This window comes from Mesoplodon bidens, assembly GCF_964165515.1.
Source record: "Mesoplodon bidens genome assembly, chromosome: 11".
Lineage (NCBI taxonomy): Eukaryota > Metazoa > Chordata > Mammalia > Artiodactyla > Ziphiidae > Mesoplodon > Mesoplodon bidens.
The window spans coordinates 43,755,817-43,776,728 of record NC_138167.1 but is presented as its reverse complement, the minus strand read 5'-3'; the positions used below and the strand labels follow the sequence as shown (position 1 = coordinate 43,776,728).

The following is a 20,912-nucleotide window of genomic DNA, read 5'->3' as shown; positions in this document are numbered from 1 at the left end:
TACAAGTATGAAATCAATGCTACATGTGCAGTCAGGATATAGTACACGTGCCATTAGGTTTTTGCTTTATGGATGATCTGCTTTAAGACAACATCTCTAGGAAATCTTTGCCTCTAAAAGCCTGGATTCCTTGTCATTGCCACTGTGCACAATAAGCCCTACCCCTTCCCGTTCCTACAAAACATAATGGACTTCGCCCTACTCTGCTTGGAAAACCCTGTCCCCTTCTGTGCTTGGCAAGTGAGGAAGAACTCAGGCTTCAAAACCTAGCTCCTTGGGGCTTCCCTGGTGGCGCAGTGGTTGAGAGTCCACCTGCAGATGCAGGGGATGCGGGTTTGTGCCCCGGTCCGGGAGGATCCCACATGCCGCGGAGCGGCTGGGCCCGTGAGCCATAGCCGCTGAGCCTGCGTGTCCGGAGCCTGTGCTCCGCAACAGGAGAGGCCACAACCGTGAGAGGCCCCCTTACTGCAAACAAACAAACAAACAAACAAAAAAACCTAGTTCCTCTCCCATCCCACCTGCTCCCAGAGCACTTTTTACAAACCTTTACTGAGGCCCATGCCCATTTTATAATGGCTGTCTGTTTTCACATTGGTCTTCACCAAAAAGCATACCTCAAGGCCACAGCTTGCTCATCTTTATAACCACACCGCCAAACACTGAATCTTCCACACACTAGATACTCATAAAATGTTAGAGAACAAATACTTAATGGATAACTTGTTGCATAGAATGTTGACAGTTCTCTGTTCCACATCTCCATCCATCAAAGGAGCCTGCCTGGATGAATTCTTCTGGCTTCATTCTTCATATGCTTCCTCTTCCTCGAGCATCAGTGTCCAGCTGGTCCCTAGTCTTTCTTTGCCATCAACCCAACTCCCCCATTAATTGGCCAAGCCAGAATGGGCCCGGGGTGGTTTAAATAAATCACTTCTTCATTTATAAGATATTTCTTCCAATATTTATCTCGATATTTATCTCACATCTACTATGTGCCACATACTCTTTGTTTTAGGTGTGAGGATACATCAGTTAACAAGACAGTCAAAATTCCTGCCCTCATGATGCTTATATTTTAGTGGTTTAGTCTGAAGACTGGACTGAGAGACATTGAGAATAGAAAAGTAAGTTTTTGCCTGACAAATTCAGTTCAAAGCCATATGTATATGACTTTGTCTTTCCACTTTAATTTGGTAATTGAGTTCTATCTGCATGTGGCTTTTTGCCATCATATTTCTCGGCCACAAACACCGACATATACAATACACACACCTGTCCTTAGCACCTATGCCCTGCTAGGTAGACATTAGCACCTGTATACATACACTGCACTTCAGCAGTAATCCAACGTATACACTCACTAATCATACATTTACCTAAATAGCAAGCCTCCCAAGATACAGAGTACGCCACCTTCCCCTCCACTAATACATATCCATTCAGACACATGTTCTAATGAGTGTGCCTGTGGAGGTACACAAACACACCTGTAGACCTCAGCTTTCCCTGAACACTCCTTCCTTCTTCCCTAGCAAGGTGTGGGATGTGGAAACATGCTCCATTTTGTCAGGAGAAGGTCTTTGAAAACTATCATGTACATATATTGGACCAATTTTCAAAATTGGGCAAGCCCTGGGTGAAAGTATCTTCTCTTAATTGCCAGCACTTGCCCCATTCTCCTGGACAAAGCAGGACCTGGAGACTAATTTGAGGCTGGGAACCATTTAAATGGCACATCAGCCTACAGGTAAAAATGAGGAATATCTATTGGAGAAGGACATGGAAAGGGAGGAAGAGAATAGGGAAACGATGGCCATTCTGTTCAAGGCACAGCAGTCCTGTTTTAGATGTTCTCTGTCATTCTCCCTGCCCTTTACACATTGCTCCAAATCTTAAATGGTTAGACATCAATGTGTTCATGCTACCATCTCCAAGCAGAACCCTGACCAGTAATAGGATGCAATGCGTCCCATGTGAAGAGAACTAATACTCAAAGACCATCCTCAATAGGCCAGTCCTTTTATATATTTGATTTCATTAAAACCTTAAAACAATCCAAATGATAGATAGTACTTATCTCCATTTTGTGAGCAAGAAAACCAAGGTTCAAAGATATTAAGTAATAGTGATATTGGGATTTGAACTCAGGCCTGACCAACTTATGATCTTTCTTATTATTTCTTCTCATGTGCTAGGACTGACCTGAAGTCAGGGAAGTTTGAGTTTTTAGAGTTTTTTGGATTTTTTTCCAGCAGTGTAGGGCTATTGTTCTCAGCCAAGGGCAAGAGTTATGGATTTAGCCTTTGTTTGTGATGCAAAGAAACTGACCTGTGATAAAAGGGGTCTCCATATAATGGCAGCTGGTAAAATACTTTCACGGAGATTCTAATGATAACATATATCTTTGTGTGTATTAACTTACAGTATCTAAATATTTCCCATCTATTGAACCCCTTTGATATTCACACTAAGCCCTCTGAAGGATGCAGTCCATACTCATTTTATATTTAAGAAAACTGAGGGGCAGCAAAAAAAATGTGTCAATATTTACTGAGGAAATAATTTCTCTCTCTCATACACACACACACACACACACACACACCAAACACACACACTACCTACTAGGGGCCTCTATGCATTTTCTCACATGCTATCTCTGTGAAATAGTATTATTTTGCCCATTTTACACATGAGGAAATATTTGAGTTCTACAATGAAACATTGCATTTAACACTATTTTCCAACAAGTTCAACTAATTGGCATCTAAGTCATCCTGATGCGTGGGTATCACAAAGCCTGCCCTAAAGACTACCAAAGATGGGGGTTGTTTCAGTCAGGAAATGTTTCCTCTGTCTAACTCAATCCTTGCTTCTGTAGTTTCATTCTATTTCCTTGTGGTTTTTATTTCCCCAGAAAGAATGAAGAACTGCTGCCAGTGGTCCTGCGAATAATAACTCTTCAGAGATTTGAAGCCCATTATGCTGTTGAAGCTCCCAGTCCCCATCTTTTCATGTTAGAGTGGACTTAACTCTGAGTGTTCCTCAGTAGAGGCTCAGAGCCGTATGTAAGCAAGATCACTCTTTTCACTCTCTGGACCCTGAAGATATATTTCATGGGTCAAGAGGCCTTACAAGAAGCTACTGGCCTGCCCACCAATGGGGGGCGGTGTGTGTGGATCTGAAGAGACCAGGAGGACAGAAGGCTGGTGACCTAGTTTTCATCACGCCTCCCTGTCTTTCACCCTCTGGCCTTCTTCCCCAGACTTGAGGCCCTCTCCTTGCTTCTCTCCACAGATCTAGGTCCACTCCTTTTCCACCACCCTTTCCTGCTGCTTCTTGCAAAACACATGTGGAGATGCACACATGGCATCTTGTATATATCCCTTCATTTTTAAAAAACTTTTATTTGTATTTATTTTTTTTGCAGCATTTATTCCCAGGCGGTAAGTTTTTGTTTCTTCAGTTTCTTCTGGGATATCTTTTTCTTCTGTGAAACCTCCTCTTCTGGTTTAGGAACAATCTGTGCTTTTTCAGTAGGGATCTTCTCACTGTGGCAGGGAGAGCTCATGTATGGGTTGATCTGACCATGAGCTCTGTAAGTCCTGTGCCGCATCTTGGGGGCTTTGTTCACCTGGACGTGCTCAATGACCAGAGAATCTACATCTAAGCCCTTAAGGCCAGCACTACTCTCTGCATTTCTGAGCACGTGCAGTAAAAATTCAGCACTCGTTTTGGGCCACTGACCCTGCATCCAGCCCCACTCTTTGGCCTGGGCCCACCTACCAACTCCACCACTGTAATGACAGAATGGCATACATTGCTCTGTAAAGTGACATCCTTCAGATAACTTGGTGGCTTTTTGGATATGCATACCCTTAATAGCCTGGGAAGTTTCACCAGTGTTCTTAAAGTGAACACGAAGATTTGAACCTCTTGATTTGCATGATTTTGTGGGGTTTTCTGCATCTAGTGAATAGCAAACCATTTTTACAGGTCACTTCAGGCCGCTTACCAGAAAAGCTATCCCTTCGTGTTAATCCTTTACTTCCTGACTTAATTTTTCTCTATTTTGTTTCTTCACGTCTTTCCAGCATTTACCTCTGCAGCTCAATAAAGTGCCTCGTGGTCTGTCCTTGTCTCTCTTTGCCTTGGTTCCTGTGTCATGAGTGCTGTTCCATCTCCTCCATGGGACTGGACTCCCCCTTTAGGAAGGGGATCTCCTCCTGCCTCTGGACGTTCCCTCGGCCCCCTGAACACAGGTGGTCATCTCATGAGTCACTGACCTATACATCCTCTGATGATCCTCCAAGTCAGTGAATTATTTCTTAAATTCCTATTTAAGGTCTTGCTCTAATTCTGGATATGAAGCCAGCATTTGTCAAGAATAACTTTTTCTTGCTTCTGACATTAACTCAGGGTGATGGGAAGTGTGAGGGAGAAGAAAAATATGATACTGGGGATGAACACAATTTCTTGGGCCAATTAACTGAAACAGTTCACATGTTTATTATGCTTAAACTATTGGGTGATTAATTTAGGGAGCTTTATAGGCAGTTTAATACTCTACTAGGATAAGGCATAGCTAGTTTATATAAAAGAAGAGAGAAACAACCCTGAGATATATCTATATCTGGTGATGACTATGACAAATGAAAGATGGGGACATTAAAGAAATTTCCATAAATTATATAGTTCAGAATGTGGGTACAAATAGTCAACTCTTTTTTTTTTTTTTTTTTTTTTTTTTTGCTGTACACGGGCCTCTCACTGTTGTGGCCTCTCCCGTTGCGGAGCACAGGCTCCAGACGCGCAGGCTCAGCGGCCATGGCTCATGGGCCCAGCCGCTCCGTGGCATGTGGGATCTTCCTGGACCAGGGCACGAACCCGTGTCCCCTGCATCGGCAGGTGGACTCTCAACCACTGCGCCACCAGGGAAGCCCCAAATAGTCAACTCTTAAACGTTGGCATGTCAATTATCTTCAGGAAATTTAAAAACCTAACTTGGGACTTCCCTGGGACTCAGTGGTTAAGAATCTGCCTGCCAATGCAGGGGACAAGGGTTCGAGCCCTGGTAAAGGAAGATCCCACATGGCGCGGAACAACTAAGCCCGTGCACCACAACTACTGAGCCTGTACTCTAGAGCCCATGAGCCACAACTACTGAGCCCACGAGCCACAACTACTGAAGCCCACGCGCCTAGAGCCCGTGCTCTGCAACAAGAGAAGCCACTGCAATGAGAAGCCCGCACAACGCAACGAAGAGTAACCCCCCCTCTCCGCAACTAGAGAAAGCCCGCGTGCAGCAACAAAGACCTAATGCAGCCAAAAATAGATTAAAAAAAAACACCTAACTTGACTGTTTCTTGCCTGTCAACATGCATCGTGGCTGCCCTACCCCAGTCATTCCCAAATCGGCATTGCAAACTCTTTCAAATGAATGCTTATATAAATTGTAATTGCTAAGGTATAACTCCTTAGGCAAAACCAAATAAAAATTTTTCATTGTCTACTTCATTTTTATTGGCACAATTGATCAAGAGTTTCCTGAGATTAAACCAAGAGTATTTATTGAGTACCTGGGATAGGTATGGCAGGAGTGGCAAGGTGAGGTCAGTTCAAGGCCACAAAAGAACTAAATCATGTTACTTGAAGATGTGGCTCTCTGGATTAGCCCCAAACCTTCCCTGTCTACAGCCTGAAATGCCCATTCTGTTCCACACCTTTTCTTCTGACACGTAGCTTGTTCAGTCTTTCTGACCTTGCCTTGCCTATTTTCTGCTTTTCCACCTCAGCCTTTTTGTGACTGCTGCACGTAACTACTCACACAGAACGAAAGCTCTCTTCCTCCTCCCTTCTTTACTCCTCTCATTTGGTCGCTAGATACATGTGTGTAATGCTAAAAGTGCCTTCTAGTGTGGTCAACTCTGTCGTGTCATTGGTGATGTTCGTGGAAGGGAAACAGTGCTTTGATTCAGGTAGCCCAACATAGATACACCATCAGCTTGCTTTCTCTGTATGCCTTTGTCCCTATTATTTTGTCTCTCTGTAACCTTTCATGTGTTCAACAAATATTCGGTACTTACTGTGTGCCAAGAATTATATTTGTGGTTTAATACCGACATGATATTGCTGTTTCTCTCTAATTACCAGATATTTTAAAAACCTAAAGAGGGAAGTTATACCAGGAAAATAGCTATCAGAGGAAGTGGATTTTTCCCTCTTATTCCTAGAGGTTTTATTATTTGGGGGTAAGGTAGTGGTGAGAGGGTCAATATCGCTGATCAGAGATTTCTTTCTCACCTTAGCTCCTGTCCTGGACCATGAGGGTGGGGCTGGGTGGCCTGCATTCACAGTCCCCCCATACCTTCTCACCCTTATTTCTTGCCCCAGTCCTCCCACCCCCACCAACCAGGAGTCTGTCACTGTAATTAAGCAGTCTGTAATCAACAAAGTGAAGCAGCCGCATAGCACCCAAGGATCAGCTCGGTGCTTTGTGACCACCTAGAGGGGTGGGGTAGGGATGGTGGGAGAGAGACGCAAGAGGGAGGAGATATGGGGATATATGTATATGTATAGCTGATTCACTTTGTTATAAAGCAGAAACGAACACACCATTGTAAAACAATTATACTCCAATAAAGATGTTAAAAAAAAAAAAAAGAAAGAAAGAATGAGGCCAGTAATGCAGTGGGTGCTATTGATGGGGGATTAGTGAAACTCATGTGGTTTCCTACAACTTTCCCACTTTCTGAGGAAGCGCAGGGAGGGGGGCGGGGGAGTGGGTGGAGAAACTGTTGACTCAGCACTCTTAGCATTAATCCCTGTGCTCTCCCCAACACTCCCAAATTAAACTCCATGCTGATGTTGGATGGGACAGGGATCCACTGTGTATGTGAGAGCTTTGCTGGCAGGGTCACATCACAGTCATCTCTGTATAGCCAGTGCTTGTACAGCGTCAGTGCCCAATAAATGTTCCCTGAGCGCTGGGAGAGGGTGGGCTGGTAGCACAAATTGAGCACAGGACCCAAGGGTCCTGCCGTCTTGCTCAAGACTTTCTCAAATAGACTGTGGCTCCATTAGCATATCATTGACTGAAAGGGCTCTTGGTACTAAGAACTATAGGCTCTTTTCATACTCCTCCCATATTGAATCCTGCTTTTATTGTAATTACCTATATATGACGGCATAAGTTCTTGGAGGATACTGACCATTGTACATAGCTTTATATTGCACAGAGTGTATGTGGCGTATTTCCAAGCCCCAGTAAAGCTCTCATGCTTATCTTGCAGCAGCAAGTATTGAGGCTAGAGGTATGGAAAAACTGCCATGCCAGAAAGTCAAAGGAGAGATCCCCAGAATATCCCTTTCTATTAATTTCACTGAGTCCAGTGAAGCAACAAAAGCTACACTGAGGACTAATCAATCTAGATCACTTTATGTGATCTTCTATGGCAAGGGAGCTAGCTCTGTATTAAGATATTGTTCATCCACTTTCCCAAAGTGAATTCCATGGAATCTAAAGGGCCTTCTATGGGGAAGCAGGAGAATGACCTCTCAAAACGCCTTTCAGCCCAAGGCTCTTAGGTGTGCAACCTTAGCATCTCCTGAGCTTGTAGTGTTTTGCTTTTGTTTTTTTTTTTTCCCCTTGGCCTAAGGATTAGAGCTGGGTGAGCCAGTCAGGCAAAGATAGAAGTTCATGTAATTCATTCCTCTATTTTCACAATACTGCCTCTAAGTTGTACAACCTCCTCTAAAGCAAAGAAAGAGTTTAAACTCCTTTCCAGGTAGAAAGTTCTTCTGCAGAAGGATACAGTATGAGGTGATAGTTAAAGGCACAAGTTTTGAGTCACATAGGTCTGGGTTTCAACCCATTCTCCTGCTTAGTAGGGCAAGTTACTTAATCTCGTCTCTGAAACGGTGGTAACAATTCCTACGACGAAGGTTTGTGAGGATTAGAAGAAAAGAAAGATATAAAGTACCTCCTAGCATTGTGCCTGGCTGACAGTGAATGCTCAGAAATGGTTGTTAAGAAGAACAGAACTGGAACTTTCCTGGTGGTCCAGTGGGTAAGACTCCACGCTGCCAATGCAGGGGGCCCGCGTTCATTCCCTGGTTGGGGAACTAGATCCCGCATGCGTGCCACAACTAAGAGTCCGCGTGCCGCAACGAAGGTCCCGCGTGCCGCAACTAAGACCCAGCACAACCTAAATAAATAAATAAATAAATAGAAGAACAGAACTAAATCTAGCTCCAATCCCTCCTTTTTCAAAACGTGCTATGTAATTTCGCCTACATTTATGTGAGCTTTGTGATTGTTCTCATGTGTCTTTGTGTTTTGTTTCTCCACTTAAACTGTAAGGTCCTCTGGGCAGGGCCAGCTATTCTTTGATATTATTCCTTGATATTATTGAATATTTGATACCTGGCCTAAAACCACAGAAGATTTTGGGGCAGGCATCAAATAATTATGATTGGCCCTTCTGCCATTTCAAGTTCATAAAATGTATAATTTGATCTGTGTCAGAGGAGCTTGCTCTGTATTAAGATATAGTTCATCCACTTTCCTTGAGTGTATCCAGTGGAGTCCAAAAAGCCTCATATGTGGTTTGAAGAAAAAAGGAGACCAGGAACATAGGTGCACACTGAAGGTGGTAGGGAAGAAGGGAAAGCCTGCAGTGTAGAGTAGAGCTGGCTGAGAAAATTGGGCCTGTGACTTGGCTGAACCCACACACCGAAGGGAACCTTCTCTTCCAGGGCTGTAGTCATCAACCTTGCAAGTCTGAAAACATAACCCCCTGGCCTGAAACCACAGCTGCAGGGTGATGCTGGTGCTAGGGGTCATCTCTATGATCTCCTTCCCTTCCCAAAACTAGAGTTTCCTTTGCTCTTATTTCTTCTTCCAATGAGAATATAATTTTGGTGAGAGTTGATCTTTTCCCACTTATTGTCTGTTCATTTTGCCATTATCTCTGTGAATGTTTTGGAATCATTTGCAGCAAATGTTTTGTCTTGACCCAGCTTGTTCCTGTTACCCTGCATTCTTGGGCTTGGCCTTCTCCTTACTCTATCATTTGGTGAGAGCAGAATGAAACACTGCTGATAGCCACTCCTGCCAGAGAAACCCTTCTTGCTGGATCAGACCCCTCAGAGAACACCTTCTCACTGCATCAGAAATCTCCTCTTTTGGCTCTCAGTGTCATAGTTTTCTACCAGTAATGTGGACAATTGAGATGACAGAGAGCCCTTCCTAAAAAGGTAAAGGTCTTGGAAGCCTTTGGTTCAAAGTGCGTGGAGCTTAATCTCTGAGAATTTATGGGGTGTAGATGTCTCTCCTAACCGTCATCCTCCTTACTCCACAACATCAGCATTTGCACATTTGAGACTTGTACTAAAGAATATTTAACAACCCTGTTCCCCTTCACCTGGCAGCTTATTGGCTGGTTCCATGATATGTTCCAAGGGGACAGATTGATTTGGACAGTAGAAAGCCTTTGCTATTCAGGAAATGGGAGTGGGGGAAATGGAGCCAGAAAGTGTTTCATGAGATGGTGAGAGAAGAAAGGGAGAAATACCCAAAGTACAGCTGACCTGCTTAAAAGCAGGACATATTTAAAAGACCCCAAAGACTGAGGCTTTTGTAACATGAGGGATGAGTATTAAAGCCAAAAGGTCCCTGCTTTCAAATAGGAATATTCCTAAACCTATCAAGCAAAGCAGAATCCACAACATCCGTTGTGCTGTTTTATTTTGCCTGTATTAATGTGTTGCTTTGTAATTGTTCTCAGGTTGCTTTTATTGTGTGTGTTTTGCCTTTATAGGTAAACTCCTCCTGGACAGGACCTGACTCTTCAGAAAAGTCCCCCCAACCAGAGGTGCCCATGTCAAGGCTGTGCTAGAGCAGAAGTTCAAGAGCAGTGATTAACCAACCACAGTTGAAAGCACAGAAGATACAACAATCAACATCCTGCATCTGAGAACTTTGTTCCAGACTAATATGTCATCCAACCAGTTCCTTTTCATAAGACAAGTATTGTCTGAAGGGTTCTGTGTGTGATTTTGAGGGGAAAGGACAGACGGAACAACAGAACTCAGGTCCCACTTTGCCTTATATCTGAGCCTGGGAAAGGGGGAAAGAAGTGAATTCTTCCCTGCGATGGCTGGGCAAGCATAGAGAAAGAGCCTTAAGATCCATAGTGGAAAGAGGCTTATCTGAGCCTTCCTTAGAGCAACTCAACTGTCCTAGTTTTAGCCTATTCCCATTCCTTGCCATTCCCACCTGTAATTCTGTCTTGGTAAGAACCCCACGCTGAATATTCTCAAAGTACTTTGTAGACTTTAATTAGTTCCGTGGGAAATAAGGCAAAACTCAAGCCTTCACTCTGCCAGCAGAGATGATGGTGGTGGGCATGGAGGGAAGACGAGGAGAGGATGGACAACTAGAGCAACCGTACAGCTTACTGAAGGCCACGTGGTACAGGAGGGACCGGGGTTCAAATCCCTGAGTTCCAAGTCGGTACAAATTCCTTAGCCTTCCAGATTCCTAAACAGGTAATGGGCTCATCCTATAAACCTACTTTGCTGGGGTGTTGTTGCTGAATGCTAATAAACCCTATCCTAGATGATAGGTTTGGAAAATTGTTAAGGAAAGCATGTCATTAAGTCCATACTCACCCCCTCCTCGACAAATAGCCCTGGAGGAAAGTGGGTGTTAGCCAGAAATGGAGGGCCTCCACTTCAATGGGATGACTGAGATTCAACAACAGGAGAATTTTTCCAACAGTGAGGGAAATCAAGGGCCTGTGTTGCAGGTGATGCTGGGGGGTGGTGAGGAAGGCCTAAAATAGGTGACACATGGTCAGACGGTCAAGAAAAGATCATCAAGAAGTGATTGAATCCCACTCAAGTCATTGTGGATGGTTGCTTTCCTAAAATTTAGGACAGAATTTTGGTAGTAGTTCCTTTCTTCCCTTTCTAAGAGCAGAAAACCTCTCGAGCCTGGGATTCTTCTGTGCTTCTCTAAAAGTATTTTGAGCTCTGAAGGCAGAGATCTAGTCTGAATCCATCTTTGTCACTTCCATCTCTTTGAACTTGAATTAATTACTTAACTTCTCTAAACCTTGATTTACTCATCTGTAGAATGGGCCCAATAATAGTTCTTAACGCAAAGGTTTGTTATGAGGGTTAAATGCAACAATTCAGGTAAAGCCTTAGCACAAAGCCTAGCATGTAGTAAGCACTTGGTTCATTTTAGTTGCCATCATGACCTCACTCTTTTCTCTGTATGGGTTATCCACTTTGGAGTTTACCCATCGTCCTTTCTTTGATTAATTTCTGATGGTCTCCCTGGCCTCTTGGCTATCTTCTCCCATTCTTTTTTTTTTTTTTTTTTTGTGGTACGCGGGCCTCTCACTGTTGCAGCCTCCCCCGCCGTGAAGCACACGCTCCGGATGCACAGGCCCAGCGGCCACAGCTCACGGCCCAGCCGCTCCGCGGCATGTGGAATCCTCCCAGACCGGGGCACGAACCCGTGTCCCTTGCATCAGCAGGCGGACTCTCAACCCCTGCGCCACCAGGGAAGCCCTCTTCTCCCATTCTTAATCAATGAGAAGTCAGGGAACACTAATACCAAATTCTTTTTCATGTCATTTAGGACAAAGCAGAATTAGGAAGGTTAACCAGCTGCTGTAAAAAAGATTACATAGATTAACACAGCTCCACATACTAGATATGTTCTCATAAAGGCTATTAGTGGCTATTTTTATGTTGATTAATTTTTAGATGACTTTATGATTCTGAGGTAATATTCTCATAGAAACAAGAATCACTGTTAGGGGAAGAGAAGCTAATATCTGAATGTGAGACACCTTCCATGTCCAAGTCTAGTTGAATCCTCCCAATCACCCAATAAAGAGGTCCTTATTATTCCCATTTTATGGGTTAAACAACTGAAACTCAGAGAGGTTAAATAATTCATTCAAAGTCACTTTTCCAGGGATGATGGAGCCTAAATGTGCATATAATTCTGGCTCCCAAACCAATCCATTTTCTACTACATCACACTCAAAGGAGCATTCCGATTTTGTCAACAGTCAAATCTATGTGCGTTTAAGTTTCCCACACAAATGCCAGAAGAACTTGATCAATCGGTTCACATGATCTTGAGTATTAATTTAGTTTTAAAATATTTCCCCTTATGATTTAAAATAGATATATATCCTCTTTAAGAAATTATCCACATTTCCTTCCATTAGTCCAGTCTGTCAAAAGATGACTGTTGCCAGGTAATAATGAGAACATCTTATATGATTCTATTTATGTAAACTCTAGAAAATGGAAGCTATTCTGCAGCGACAGAAGTTAGGTCAGTGGTTGCCTGGGCAGGGTAGATGGCAAGGGGGCAACATTGTAAAGCAACTATACCCCAATTAAAAAAAAAAAGAAACTTCTGAGGGGGACAAATATGTCTATTATCCTGATGCTGATTTTACAAATGTAAACTTATGTCAAAATTTATGAAAATTTAGAAAAGCTGACTGTATGTTAATAATCTATATGCAGAAGAAGTAATGCTGCATTAAAAGTAAAAACAGAGCACCAATTTCCCTCCATCTCACTGTGTATAAAACATATTGCCCCTCCTCATCTTGGAGCAGCCATGATGGAAGGCCTGGACAATGGTCCCAACTTATTCTCAGAGGGGGACTGTGGACATAAAGCAATAAATGTAGATTTTCAGAGTGATGCTGCTCTACAGGTGGACGGACATTTCTGATGCTCTTAGTGAGAGAGATAAAGTAAAATTCACTGTTCACATAAAGAGTTCATTGCCAAATTTTAAACAAAATGAGTTTTCTGTTGTTTGACAACATTAGGAGTTTATCTGGCTTCATGATCCCTTCGCTGAAAATGAAGACTATGCAGGTTATATTATCCCTCCAGCACCATCAAACCTGATTTTGATGCTTCAAGGGAAAAACTACAGAAACTTGGAGAGGGAGAAGGGTCTACGACAAAGGAAGAATTCACAAAGATGAAACAGGTGCTGGAAGCTGAGTATTTGGCAGTATTCAAGAAGACCATTGCAATGCATGAAGTGTTCCTGTGTCGTATGGCAGCACACCCTATTTTGAGGAAAGATTTAAATTTCCATGTCTTCTTGGAATATAATCAAGATTTGAGTGTGTGAGGAAAAAAATTAAAAAGAGAAACTTGAAGATTGCTTTAAAAAAAATGATTAAATCAGCAGATCGAGTAATTGTTTCTGAGGTAAAAGATGTAGATGATTTCTTTGAGCATGAACGAACATTCCTTTTAGAATATCATAACCGAGTTAAGGACGCATCTCCTAAATCTGATAGGATGACAAGATTCCACAAAAATGCTGCAGACGATTACAATAGAATTGGTACTTCATTATATGCTTTAGGAACTCAGGATTCTACAGATATATGCAAGTTTTTCTTAAAGTTTCAGAACTGCTTGATAAAACAAGAAAAATATCAATAGATGCACGAATGTCAGCTGATGAGGACCTCAAACTTTCTGATCTTTAAAATATTACTTAAGACAATCTCAACCTGCTAAGGATCTCCTCTATCGAAGATCTAGGTCACCAGTGGGTTATGAAACTGCTGATAAAGCACTGGATAAAGCAAGAGCGAAAAATAAAGATGTTCTGCAGGATGAAATGTCCCAACAATTATATTGTCAGAAATCTGAAAATATATCTGAATCTGCAAAACAAGAACTTATAATTTTTTTTTTTTTTTGTGGTACGCGGGCCCTCTCACTGCTGTGGCCTCTCCTGTTGCAGAGCACAGGCTCCGGACGTGCAGGCTCAGCGGCCATGGCTCACGGGCCCGGCTGCTCCATGGCATGTGGGATCTTCCCGGACCGGGGCACGAACCGGTGTGCCCTGCATCGGCAGGCGGACTCTCAACCACTGCGCCACCAGGGAAGCCCAAGAACTTATAGATTTTAAGACAAGAAGAGTTGCTGCATTCAGAAAAAATTTAGTGGAACTGGCAGAGTTAGAAGTGAAGCATGCAAAGGGTAACGTGCAGTTGCTGCAGAACTGCCTGGCAGGGTTGAATGGAGTCACACAAGCCACACTCCACCTTCCAGTTATAAAGGGCTGCCTTCCTTCAGATCTGACTTTTTTTCTTAATGATGTTAGGCATTTACTTACTGTTCACTGGAAAAAGAAAAAGAAAACGGTGATAAAGTGCATCTACTCTCCCTTTTTCTGAGAAACAATGGAGTGTTGCCGCCCACAGGTGCTGCGGACATGTGCTCCTGTGCCTGCGCCCCAGACAGTTGCCGATCATCGTGCCCTCCTCCTCTTTAGAAGCCCAAAGTTCTGTCTTTTTTAAAGTAGCCTCTATAACTGTGTTTATTTTATAAATAGTATTCCTTATGGCGGCCAATCTTATTTATCTTTAAGTAATTTCTGAAGTTTAACCCTTTCAAAATACGTTGTTCAAACAAGATAAGGATTGCCGTTACATGGTTTTGAATTTTGTTTTCAAAAAACACTGTATACCACCTTAGTTCACTCTTGTATCCTGGTAAAGCGTCTTAACCAGACTTATTTTTTTTAAATTATTTATTTATTTTTTGGCTGCGTTGGGTCTTCATTGCTGTGAGCAGGCTTTCTCTAGTTGCGGCGAGCTGGGGCTACTCCTTATTGCGGTGCACGGGCTTCTCATTGTGGTGGCTTCTCTTTGCTGTGAAGCACAGGCTCTAGGCCCTCGGGCTTCAGTAGTTGCAGCACGCGGGCTCAGTAGTTGTGGCTCGCGGGATCTAGAGCGCAGACTCAGTAGTTGTGGCCCGTGACCTTAGTTGATCCGCGGCATGTGGGATCTTCCCGGACCAGGGCTCAAACCCATGTCCCCTGCATTGGCAGGCAGATTCTTAACCACTGCGCCACCAGGGAAGTCCCCAGACATTTTAAATTAATGAACATTTCTTAGAAGTTTTGGGACAGACTTTATGTAATCTTTGTAAGTATGATTTCTGTAGAAAAGCAAATGCAATAGTATGCTTGCCTTAAACTTGTAGACTAAACCAACTATTGTCAAATAAGCAGTGATAACAGTGAATAAAACAAGCATATTGCCTTCTACACACCAGAGCAGAGCTGCTCCATGTGGCTGTCAGCTGCCCAGGGGCAAAGGCTGTGTCTTTCTTGCTCTCAATCCCTAGCATCTAGTACAGTGCCTAGGACATAAGTTCTCAATAAACAGTGAATGGAACTAGGTATTTCTTCAGGAATTTACACTTCGGGAATTCCCATAGAATTCAAATGTTTAAGCAGCTTGCTAAACAGTTATCAGATTGCCCAAAGTGGAAGAGCTATGTCAAGAAGCTTAAGTTAAAAAAAAAAAAAAAAAAGACAAAAGACAAAAAAAGAAGCTTGTGTAGAAGTCAGTTCTCAGTGGTTCCAATTTTATATTTAACCGTAAAAACGTGGAGTGACACGGATTTGCTAACTGAAGTTGTTCTGATATCGACCAACTTTGTGAGTAGTACGTGGAAGAAAGAACTTCTAAGAGAACTGAGGACTGATAAGAAGAACATCTATGAGAACAGCAAACGCTTAAGCAGCAGATGGTAGCCATGGGGTTAGTATCGTGATCTTTTTAAAATATACGGATGGGAGTGTACATGTAATAGTGTATTCTCACATCTCACATCTCCTATTCACCCTCAACAGACAAGCTTCCCTCCTACTCTCCCCCACCCCCAATTAAAACCATCTAATGCGAACACCCACAACTTCCCTCCCTTTAGCCTCTAAACTTTATTATAACCACATAGCCTTTCCAAATCTCTTATATTAATTACAGGAATATATGATATGGCCTTACTACTTTTAGATCAACTTCACTTCTGTTCTCACCCCATCTCCTTCCTCCTTCACCTGTCCTTGACCCATGTTCTCATGTTCCTCACCCCAAATAAAACTTTCCTTGAATCTCTTTCCCCTAAAACCTCAATCCCCTTTCACTCTTCAACCCATCGTCTTTCCAAAGCTTCCTTCTCTGGCTTTTCCTTTCTCAGTTTATGGAGTCACAGTCTACTCAGTCTCTCAAGCTAAAAAGTTTGCAATTATCCTTAAGATCCTCTCTTCCATATCAAGTTGATCATCCAGGCTTGTGACCAGTTAAATTGCATTTCAGAAATATCTCTTGAATACATTCCTCCTCTGTCTCCTCTCTACCCTGTTTTGGTTCAGACTCTGATCATCGTTACCCTTAACTACTGCAACAACCACCATATCTTTTTTCCACCAGGCATCTTACATTCTCCAGCCCAACTTCTACCCCACCACCACTGCCACCACCAGAATTATCTTTCTGAAATATGAATCCAATTGGGTCACTCCTCTGCTAAAACTTTGACTCTGCTTTGCCTAAGGGACAGAGGCCAAGCACTTGGGTGTGGTACTAATTGTCCATCCATCAAATTCCCCATCACTTACCCCAGGTTGCTGCCACATTGACCTTCCTATGGTCCCGTGCTGTGAAGCCACACTTCTTCACATGTTGGTCCTTCTGCCTGAGATGACTTTCTCCTTCTGGAAAATTTCTACTTGTCCTTCAATGCAGCTTAAATAACACCACTTCTGAGAAGGCTGCACTCCCCTCTGAAGAGCTGGATGTTCCCTCTCCTCTGTGTGCCCATAGCATTTTGTTTATATTTCCATTTTAACATGTATAATGTTGTTTTAAGGTTTTTTGAGAAATCTCTTTTCCTCTATGACCTCTTTATAAACTAAACTCATTCAGGACGGGAATCAAATTTTATTTGTCTTGTATCTGCTGTGCCCAGAGCAATAATTGACACATCTAGTAGAGGCCAATCAACATTTGTTGAGTGAATGACTGAGCCAGCAGCATTCTTCTACCGGGCAGTCCCAGGCAGCTGGTGTAAGGTTAACAACACTACTTCTTAAAATGTGCAAGAGAAAGTGCATTGAGTGGATATGCTATAACTGCAGGGTAACACACCCCAAAGACAAATGCAAATGATATTTGCTCTTTTTCTGTTATTTGGACTAACTGATGTTTTAGGTTAACTACTATTTTGGATGAACTCTACCTCTACCTCCTTCCTGTAATGTTGATCTACTTGAGTGTATAAATCCTTTTCTTAGATTGTCCACACCACTGTACCTCTTGCCCAGGATAAATAATTGGAAGTTAGTTATAAATCCTGCCTCTTTCTGGGATAGCAGATTTGGGTGCTCTTTCCTGGCCTATTGTGAGTCATACATGACAGAACTTGAAACAGGTTTACTTATATTTTTCCTAGCTGAAAGATTTATTTTAAATGTTTGCTGTTTTCACCTTCTAATTCCAAAATCCCTTTTTTTTCCTTTCTGTTTTGTTCACTCCTATGTCTCAAGCACTTGGAACAGTGGCTGGCACATAGTAGGTGTTTGATAAATATTTGTTGAATGAGTGAATGCATGTTTATTATTCTCAGATATGTTGTACATATGAGAAATATGTATAACATAAATATAATCTTAAATAAATAAAACAGATGTCCATGTACATCCCACCAAGCTTAATAGATTATTTTTAGTATTAGTGAAACCACCTTTGTGTCCCTGATTATATCACTTTTCTCTTCCTCCGTAGGAAACCTCTATTCCAAATTATATCATTCCTTACATTTCATTGTGTTTTACTACATATAGATCCTTTAACAATATATTATTATTTTTTAAAAAATATTTATTTACTTGGCTGTGCCAGGTCTTGGTTGAGGCACACGGGATCTTCATTGCGGCATGCAGGATCTTTAGTTGCGGAGTGTGGGATCTAGTTCCCTGACCAGGGATTGAACCCGGGCGCACTGCACTGGGAGCATGGAGTCTTAACCACTGGACCACCAGGGAAGTCCCAACAATATATTATTTAGATTTAAATGTGTTTGAAGTTTTGTAAACATTCTGTCATGATGTATGGATTCTTCGGTGACTTGCTTTTTACTCTCAACCTTATATTTATGAGATTCATTCCATTGTAGCATATGCTTTCAGTTCAGTTTAACCGCAGTATTACAGTTAAATAAATGAATATAACACAGTTTATTTAGCCATTCTCCTGTCAATAATAGTTGAGTTGGAGAGGATAAAAGGTAAAGCTTTGAGAGTTAGAAATACTCTTCTTGAGGACCAACAGAAATGTGGAATCATCTTCCCTGGAGCCTTTGAAAGTTAGACTAAAATAGCTTTGAGTGGAGGAAGGAGGAAAACTCTGGAACTATTTGGATCCCATGGAGGACTGTTGTTTGGCGGGGGTCTCATGACTGGATCATCTGAAAAGTCCTTCTCCTTCTACTTAACCCAGGGTGGCTGCCCCAACAAGAAAAACATTTCAGGAGTCAGTGGACAAGGTGTGGGGAAGAAGAGGAGACAGAAGACAGAAAGACTGTCCTCTAGAGCAGGGCAGGAGGAGTGGAGTGAGAAGAAATGCTCTAGAGGGATGGACTGACAGAGAGTGGGTGAACGACACTCCTGGCTCCTCCAAAGGGACATCACCAACCATCTTCAGGTTTTCATCCTAGGCAAGTGAAGGGGAGTGAGAGAGGAAGGACAATGCAGTGTAAATTACGACACAGCACTTGGCTTTCAGAGTACTGCCCGTAAAAGAGATTTATGGAGTGAAACTTCGAGCATAGGGTTCTAGAAAATGCTCACACCACCTTCAGGCACATATATCAACTACATTTGTGCACTCGTGCATGGACCTCCTCCATGTGCATACATAGAAATTCATGCCCATAGAATAAGCATATATGCAACGGTGTGCAACATAATTTCACTACACTTTGCAGATACAACCCTGTCCATTCTTGTGTTTCACACAGGATCCAGGCTAGATCCAACCACTGATGTGAGTTTTGTTCTGGTTGACATGGTTGAGAGGGGCACCTGTAAAGGTGATGAGGAGTTGCAGAAATCTGCACTAAGGATTTTGAGTTGAATACAGCAAATGATTGTTCTTCAGGAAGGACATGAGGAAAGCAGTGTTTCACACAGGTTATTTTGTTAACTGTACATAAGAGGGAGTTAGGGCTTCCCTGGTGGCACAGTGGTTAAGGATCCACCTGCCAATGCAGGGGACATGGGTTCGAACCCTGGTCCAGGAAGATCCCACATGCTATGGAGCAACTAAGCCCATGCACCGCAACTACTGAGCCTGCACTCTTGAGCCCGTGAGCCACAACTACTGAGTCTGTGTGCTGCAACTACCGAAGCCTGCATGCCTAGAGCCCGTGCCCCGCAATGAGAAGCCACCACAATGAGAAGCCTGCGCACCGCAATGAAGAGTAGCCCCCCCGCCGCCACAACCAGAGAAAAAGCCCGCGTACATCAACAAAGACCCAACTCAGCCAAAAATAAAATAAATTTATTTTAAAAAAAGAGGGAGTTAAATTTTTTTATTAGTTTCTGCTTTATAACAAAGTGAATCAGTTATACATACACCTCTGTTCCCACATCCCTTCCCTCATGCATCTCCTTCCCTCCCACCCTCCCCATCCCACCCCTCCAGGCAGTCACAAAGCACCGAGCTGATCTCCCTGTGCTCTGCAGCTGCTTGAGGGAGTTAAATTTTGATTCACTAGAAATGGAGACTGAGAAGGAGACAACGCCACTGAACAGACGCAAAAGACGAGACTCGGAAATTTCAGATGAAAAATTAGGACTGTAACTACAAAGACCAGAAAGATTGAACCTGGGATAATGTGTATCTGTCTCCTTCTATTTCCAAATTCCTGGGAGTCAGGGTGCAGCCAGGAGCTGGGGGAGAGGGATTTTTGATCTCATGCCCTTGCGTGCTCTAATGAGAAAGGCTGCCTCTGAGCTCACTCAGAGGCCTGCAAACAAGGGCTTTTGAGCCAAACCTATGGCGACGTCCTGGCTGATGTGAAGCAGCCTCCTGGACAAACTGAGAAAGGCAAAAAGGAAGGGAGACTTAGGGTGCTGAGAGGGCAACTCAGCCATTCCCCCCTGCAACCCCACGGTGGCTGCACACCACCCTACATTGATCATGACCACTCTTTCCTAAAAAGGCTTGCTTTCTTCACTTGATTTCAATGTTAATGGTTGGGAAGGGATTTCCAAGCATTCGTGCTTCAGTGGTAACATCTAGGATGTGCATGCAGAAGTCTTTCATATGTTTAAGAGCAATGGTAGAGTCATCATAGAGCCTTTTCATATGATCATTTTAGTTGTATTTGTATTTCTTTGCCATTTAGTGGTTGAACCATATGCAATTGCTGACATATTTGACCATTTTGGCCTACAAAAACAATCTCATAGGTTTCAAATGAATATTAAGAACCTGCTGTGTGTTTAATAGGGTTAGGAGGTGATTTGGTGTAATGGTTAAAAATCAGAGCCAGGGCTTCCCTGGCGGCGCAGTGGTTAAGAGTCCGCCTGCCGATGCCGGGGACACGGGTTCGTGCCCCGGTCCGGGAAGATCCCACATGCCGCGGAGCGGCTGGGGCCGTGAGCCATGGCCGCTGAGCCTGCGCGTCCGGAGCCTGCGCTCCGCAACGGGAGAGGCCACAACAGTGAGAGGCCCACATACTGCAAAAAAAAAAAAAAAAAAAAAAAAAATCAGAGCCAAACTGCTTTTCTTCTCCCAGATCAGCTCCACCATTTAGTTTTGATACATTACTTAACTTTTCTGTTTCCATTTTCTCATCCTTAGAATGGAGATGATAATATTAGTTACTTCAAAGGCTTGTTGTGAGAATTTAAATGAGCTGTCACATATAAAGCACTTAGAACAGTGCCTAACTCAAACCAGGCTCTATATAAATATCAACTATTATTACATACCAGTCCCTATTATCTCATTTAGTTTTATTATTAAATAGTTCAGGCATAC

The 20,912-nt window shown here is 42.9% G+C and overlaps 1 pseudogene across 1 annotated transcript; it reads left to right on the top strand.

Moving 5' to 3' along the window:
• The first annotated feature begins 12,569 nt into the window (after positions 1-12,569).
• LOC308625725 (sorting nexin-6-like) lies at positions 12,570-18,587 on the top strand (annotated as a pseudogene). Its single transcript has 2 exons — positions 12,570-13,794; positions 18,545-18,587. The product of its transcript is annotated as a sorting nexin-6-like (transcript).
• Positions 18,588-20,912: the final 2,325 nt, after the last annotated feature.